This window comes from Phyllobates terribilis, unplaced genomic scaffold (genome assembly GCF_046119375.1).
Source record: "Phyllobates terribilis strain yellow unplaced genomic scaffold, ASM4611937v1 Scaffold_5__5_contigs__length_657084704, whole genome shotgun sequence".
In the NCBI taxonomy this organism is placed as follows: Eukaryota; Metazoa; Chordata; class Amphibia; order Anura; family Dendrobatidae; genus Phyllobates; species Phyllobates terribilis.
In genome coordinates, this window is record NW_027362765.1 from 220607297 (window position 1) to 220613938 (window position 6642).

Below are 6642 nucleotides of genomic sequence, written 5' to 3' on the forward strand. Positions count from 1 at the left end.
AGGCGGAGTGACTCCCAGTCTGGGGAGCACGTGTGGTGTGGCGAGTGTGGTGGTTACTGCACCATGGAGCCTGTACAATGCGGGGCAGGTAATACTAGGTATAACCCAGCATTGTCAGCTCTCGTTTTACGTATTTGCTGCAGACTTTTCTGTAGCTGCAGCTTATCTGCCCAGAATTCTCACATACCTACTGATTGTGCGGCAGAATTTCTTGCACATTTCTCACAGGTTTACTCCTTAGGCCTCGTTCACATGTTCAGTATCTGGTGAGTTTTTTACCTCAGTGGTTATAAGTCAAAACCAGGAGTGGGTGATAAATACAGAATTGATGATTTGTTTCTATTATACTTTTCCTCTGATTGTTCCTCACCTGGTTTTGGGTTACAAATACTGAAATAAAATACGGACCAAATACTCAACGTGGCCTTATCTCTGAATTCCCCACAGAGAAGTGACGAGCTGCAGATATTAAAATCCACACCTTACATTTTTGTGCAGAAATGGATCAGTAACATATAAAGAAAGGCCAGCAAACTAGACCTGTGGCTAGTCGCTGCTATCTCCGTCCACGTCTACAGGGGCAAGGTTGTGCGACCAGAAATCCCGGAGCGTTATGCACAATGTGACATTGGGATATTGCTTCTTGGGAATTGTCTTAAATTGTGCAGGCAAATCAAGGTAACGTCACTCAAAAATAAGGCTGTTCGCAGATTGCCTTCCAGCTCCACCATCTACCACCCTACCATGCTCGCCTTTCTGCTGGAGATCTAAGTCTAACATCCTTCCATAATCTGACGTTTTTACTAGTGTTGAGCCACCCCCGTAGTGTTCGAGTTCGGTTCGGTTCGTCGAACACCCGTGTGTTCGCCGAACTGTTCGTCGAACACCTTCGAACACCGTTAAAACCAATGGCAGGCAAACAAAAACACATAGAAACACATAGAAAACACCTTCAAAGGTGTCCAAAAGCTGACAAACTGCTCAGAAGACACAACTAACACATGGAAAAGTGACAAGTACATATAGTCATGCGAAAAGAAAAGAGGTGGAGGAGTAAAAGGAGGGGGAGACACAGATATAGGCATGTCATGCCCTTCTAAAATCCAAAAAGTGAGAAGCCGAGACGGCCAGTCCGCTCCTGCCCGTGCCACCTCCGTGTCGCCGGGTTTGTGCCAGAGCCGCGGTGAACCCTGACGGCCAGCCCCCCTCTCCCAATACTGGTGCCTGTCCGCTGGTGGGTCGAGAGAGCCCCCCTGTGGTGGAGGCAGCTCTAAGCTTTTTAATTTAAATTGTCCCTCTAATTTGAATGAATACACTTTAAATCCATTTACAAGGATCTATTGGAGGGCAAGTCTCATGCCAGCAGCCGCGTAATTCCAGCTCCAGTAGCGTCCACTAAAGCTGCTGCAGTTAAAAAGCTTTTATAAGGATCGAGCTCGGCTGTCCACCGCAAGGCATCCTAGTGCCAGTCCCAGCCCCTATGCCTTGGGGTGCCTCCTGATGCTCTTCACTGAGTATCCCGTGGTCCCGAAGCATTTCCTTTGAAAAAATTAAGTGTCCAAACTACAGGTGGTGTAGCTTGCTTAACAGCCGGGATAATCCGCTGACTAGCAGACACTGCTATTAGGCACAAAGTATTTCCTGGGCTAGATGCAGTTAAAAATTTGTAAGTAGATACTCTCGTTGGATGCTGAGAAAGCATTCCATAGAGTCTCCTGGCACGCCATATATGATTCTCTTAAAAAGCTTGGGGTAGGGGTCTAGGGGACCCTTTTATAGCCAAAATCAGGGCCCTGTATCACAATACGTCACCTAGGCTGAAGATAAATGGAACTGTAGCACCGAGGGCTCGGTTGCTACAGACGTATTGCACCTCACCCAGAGGTGTGATATCTCACTCTCAGATAAGGATGGAGTGTGGATCAGGACCCGACACCTGCATGCATTACACCACATTGCCGTGGGGCAGGGCGACCAATATGCCCCTGAGATGGGCACGACAGTCCCTGTCCCTGGCTGGAGTGGGGGGAGGGAACACTGAGGAAGGGGAACCCTGCAGTGCAGGAGCAGGGAGGAAGCAGTTCCTGGGTGCATTGAGAAGGGAGTATGAAAGGTGGGCACCATCTTAGTTCAGTGCAGAGAAGTCTGAGCAGAAGTGGCAGGGAGCAGGGGCTCTGCATGAGCTCTGCTCCGGAGGCGGGCCTAGTAACAGAGGCCCAGGCCTGCAAGAGGGAGAAGGAAGGAAGAGGAGCGGAGAAGGCTCCAGGAACGAGGAATGAAGGGATCCCAGGGGTGCGGACGGGCGAGTCGCCACCGCACGCCCGAATCCACCTGCGTGGAGGGGTCAGGCCAAAGGGGGAGACCGGTCCCCGAACTAGTGGAGGCAGGAAACGACCCTCAGCTAGAAACCGGAGGCTCTGACATTTTATGTGGCGCAGCCCCTTGCTCCACCCGCTAGGAAGGCACCACATAGGGTCAGGGAAACTGGCGCCAAGTTTACCAAGAGGAGGCCCGAGGCAGCCGGACAGAAGTGTTGGTAAGAAAGGCCAGACAAAGGACACACAAAGGGGGTCCTGTGAAGCGCTCCAAAGTTATCTGGGAGTTGTCTGAGCCCCTCACCTGGTGAGCACAGTACGACGTGGGCAGCCGTTACCTGCAGATGTGGTCTGGATAATAAGAACTGTGAGTAAAGGCCCTGAACTGCATCACTGACTCCGTGTCGTTACTGCTGCTGCCCTGCACCATCACCCCCATCCTCCGCATACACTGCCCTGAGGCTATACTCCTCCCGTGGGGAGTTATGCTACGCTCTGCTGCACCCACAACACCAGCCTTAGCGGTCTGCCCTGTAGCGGCGGTTCACTCTGACCGCAATCCACGGGTGGCGTAGTCGGACATTTAAACATCAAAACCACATAAATAGTTCCGCCACTGGTTTGACCGCCCTGAGCCACGGAACCGGATCGCCGCCACGAAGACTACAACCACCTGCATCCACCAAAAAGGGTCCGGCTCCGGGTGTCCCAAGGCCCAGGGGGTGCGTCAGAACATTTTCATCACCTTTCACAATCACCAATGGGACAAGGCAGGGATGTCCTCTGTCCCCTCTCTTATACATCCTAGTGACGGAGCACCTGCTCTCATCAATTCGCCATAACCCCAATATTAGGTGGATTGAGGTGGGAGGCACCGAGTACAAGTGCTCTCTATTTGCTGATGATGTCCTAGTATATATCACTCAATCACATATATCCATCCCTGCTGTTATGGCTGAAATAGATCACTTTGTTACATGGTAAAATTTTAAAATCAATGCAGCGAAGTCTGAGGCCCTCGATGTCTCCCTCCCTAAATCCATATAGGATTCCATCCAGTCCAACTTTCCCTTTGCCTGGCCCTCACAGGGTATCAAATACTTAGGAATTCCTATTCATAGAGACCTCTCCCATCTATGTTATCTTAATTTTGGGCCCTTTATTGAACAATTCCATACAGACCACGGTTGGCAAGTTAGAACTGTAAGATTCACTACGTGAACCACTGGTGTTTTGTGGAAAAGCACATGTACACCGCGTTCCAAATTATTATGCAAAAAGTGTTTAGGAGTGATAAGGGAAGAATTTGTTTGTTTGTCAGTTAAACTCATTGATGGTGATGTGTGTCAGGGCTCTTTATATCACTGTAAGCAATTGCAGACACCTGTGCTAATTCGTTTGGCAGGTGTGTCCAATGAAAGGCAAGACTACTTAAGAAGGCTCTCTCACATTATTAAGCAGCCTACATTTTCTGCCAAAATGGGAAAGAAAAAGGATGTGTCGGCTGCTGAGAAGCAACAAATTGTGGAGTGTTTAGGTCAAGGCATGACTACAATCAACATTGTGCGATGATCAGGATGAAGTGTCTTGGCAATCAAGAAGTATGTAGCTGATTCACAGTACACACGTGTGCGTGCTGATAAGGGCAAATTGAGGACTCTTTCCTACAGGCAATTACATCAGGTTGAAAGAGCAGCGGCAAAAAAGCCTTGTCATAGCAGCAGACAAGTTTTTGAAGCTGCTTGTGCCTCCAACGTCCCCCGAACAACAAGATGCAGGGTCCTTCAGAGGTTTGCAGCTGTGCATACGCCATCCTGTCGACCTCCTCTATCCACTTCACACAAGCAGAAACGGCTCCAGTGGGCCAAACATTACATGAAGACTGATTTCAAAACTGTTTTGTTCACGGATGAGTGCCGTGCAGCGCTCGATGGTCCAGATGAATGGAGTGGAGGATGGCTGGTTGATGGACACCCCACGCAAACACGGCTACAGCGCCAACAAGGAGGAGGTGGAGTAATGTTTTGGGCTGGAATCATGGGGAGAGAGATTGTCGGCCCCTTTAGGATCCCTGAAGGCGCTAAAGATGAACTCCATAATGTATGTGGATTTTCTCAAACAGCACTTCCTGCCATGGTTCAAGAAGAAGAACCGTGTATTTCACAGCAAGATCATTTTTCTGCATGATAATGCACCATCTCATGCTGCACATAAAACATCTGCATCTCTGGCTGATATGGGCATAAAAGGGGACAAACTTATGGTGTGACCCCCATGCTCCCCTGACCTCTACCCCATTCAGAACCTTTGGAGCATCATTAAAAGGAGTGTCTATGATGGCGGGAGGCAGTTCACATCTAAGCAACAGCTCTGGGAGGGTATTCTGTCCTCATGCAAAACAATTGAAGCAGAAACCATCCAAAACCTGACAAATTCAATGGACGAGAGAGTTCAGAAGCTCCTTTCGAACAAGGGGTCCTATGTGAAAATGTAACATCACCTAGAATAAAGTTTTGAGTTGAAAACTGTTTGATTTCAGTTTCTAACAACCTGCTAATGCTTATAATTTCAAAAATGACCATTTTTTTGGTCTTTATTAAAATGAAAAGGTTGATCGAAAAGTTTGGGGGATCTAAGAGTGTGGCAACCCAGTAGTCATGATTACTTCGAATTCTGACAATATGAGGGTCATGCTGCAGGTAGTGCAGCAAGAAGGCACTTATGTGTCTTGCGCATCTCGGAGCCCCAAAATTATTTTCCGGGCTAGATGCAGCTAAAAATTATTTTTAATTTTAAATCTGGTGAAGCTTATTATAGATGGCCTAATAGGATCAGTGCTGCACACTGCTACAAAGCCCAAATTATTTTCCAGTCAAGATACAGATAAACATGATTAGTAATTTGAAAGCTTAAAACGGTTGGTAGGGTGATTTTAACCAATCATCAAGCTTTTACTCTCCCCAGGATGACACAGGGGTAGAAAAGTCGTTTCGGATCCATGATTTGTTCATCTTTATGAACGTGAGTCTGTCTACATTATCAGTGGAGAGCCGCGTGCGCTTATCTGTCAGCACACCACCAGCAGCGCTGAACACACGTTCAGACAGAACGCTGGCTGCGGGGCATGACAAGATCTCCAAGGCGTAAGTGGCTAGCTCCAGCCATTTATCCAGATTGGAAGCCCAAAAAGAGCAAGGGTCCAGTGACACAGTCGTGGCTTCAATGTTTACTTGGAGATACTCCTGTACCATCGTCTCTAGGCGTTGACTATGTGTCAGACTTCTTGTCTCCTGTGGCCTTGCAAAGGATGGGCTAAAAAAGTGGTGAAATGATTCCGCAAAATTGATGTTACCAGCAGATACTGTGGTTCTGTTACGGTTTGAGTGCTGAACACTTGACGGTCCCACGGTTGGCAAGTTGGAACTGTGAGATTCACTACGTGCACCACTGGTATTTTGTGGAAAAGCACATGTAAGATTCTGCAACAGTCTCTGCTGATACTCCTGCATGCGTGCATCCCTTTCTATGGCAGGAATAATTTCTGCAAATTTACTTTTGTACCGGGGATCTAACAGTGTGGCAACCCAGTAGTCAGGATTATTTCTAATTCTCACAATTCGAGGGTCATGTTGCAGGTAGTGCAGCAAGAAGGCACTCGTGTGTTGCGCATCCAGGAGCACCAAGTCCCTGTTGTGTTGGTGGCGAGGTAACAATCATGCTTCCTTCCTCTGTCCTCTCCCCCCAACCTCGCACAACAGAAATGTGATCAAGGTCTCCCTCATCTGATGAGTCTTCCATCAGTTCGTCCTCCACTTCTTCCTGGGCTCCTGCACCTTCCTCACTAGTTTGGCTGCTACCATGCGCCCTGGTAAAATCATCTCCCCCACCCTCACATGCCTGCCGCCTTGGTGCTGCCGACCGTCTGGACCTTGCAGATGTTAGCCCTTCCGCATATAACTCCTCCTCCTCTACTTCCTCCACCTCCTCTTGTGCCACCACCTGACTCCGAATTCTGTTTAACATGTGCTCCAGCATGTAAATCACCGGAATAGTCATGCTGATAATGGCATCGTCAGCACTAAACATCTTCGTCGCCATTTCAAAACTGTGCAGAAGGGTGCATAGGTCCCTGATCTGAGACCACTCCTCCAGCGTGATTTGCCCCACCTCTGAATCTCGTTGGCCCAGGCTATACGTCAGAACGTATTGCACCAGGGCTTGTCGGTGCTGCCACAGTCGCTGCAACATGTGCAGAGTTGAATTCCACCGGGTAGGCACATCGCATTTTAGCCGGTGAAGTGGCAGGCCCAACGACTTCTGTAGAGAT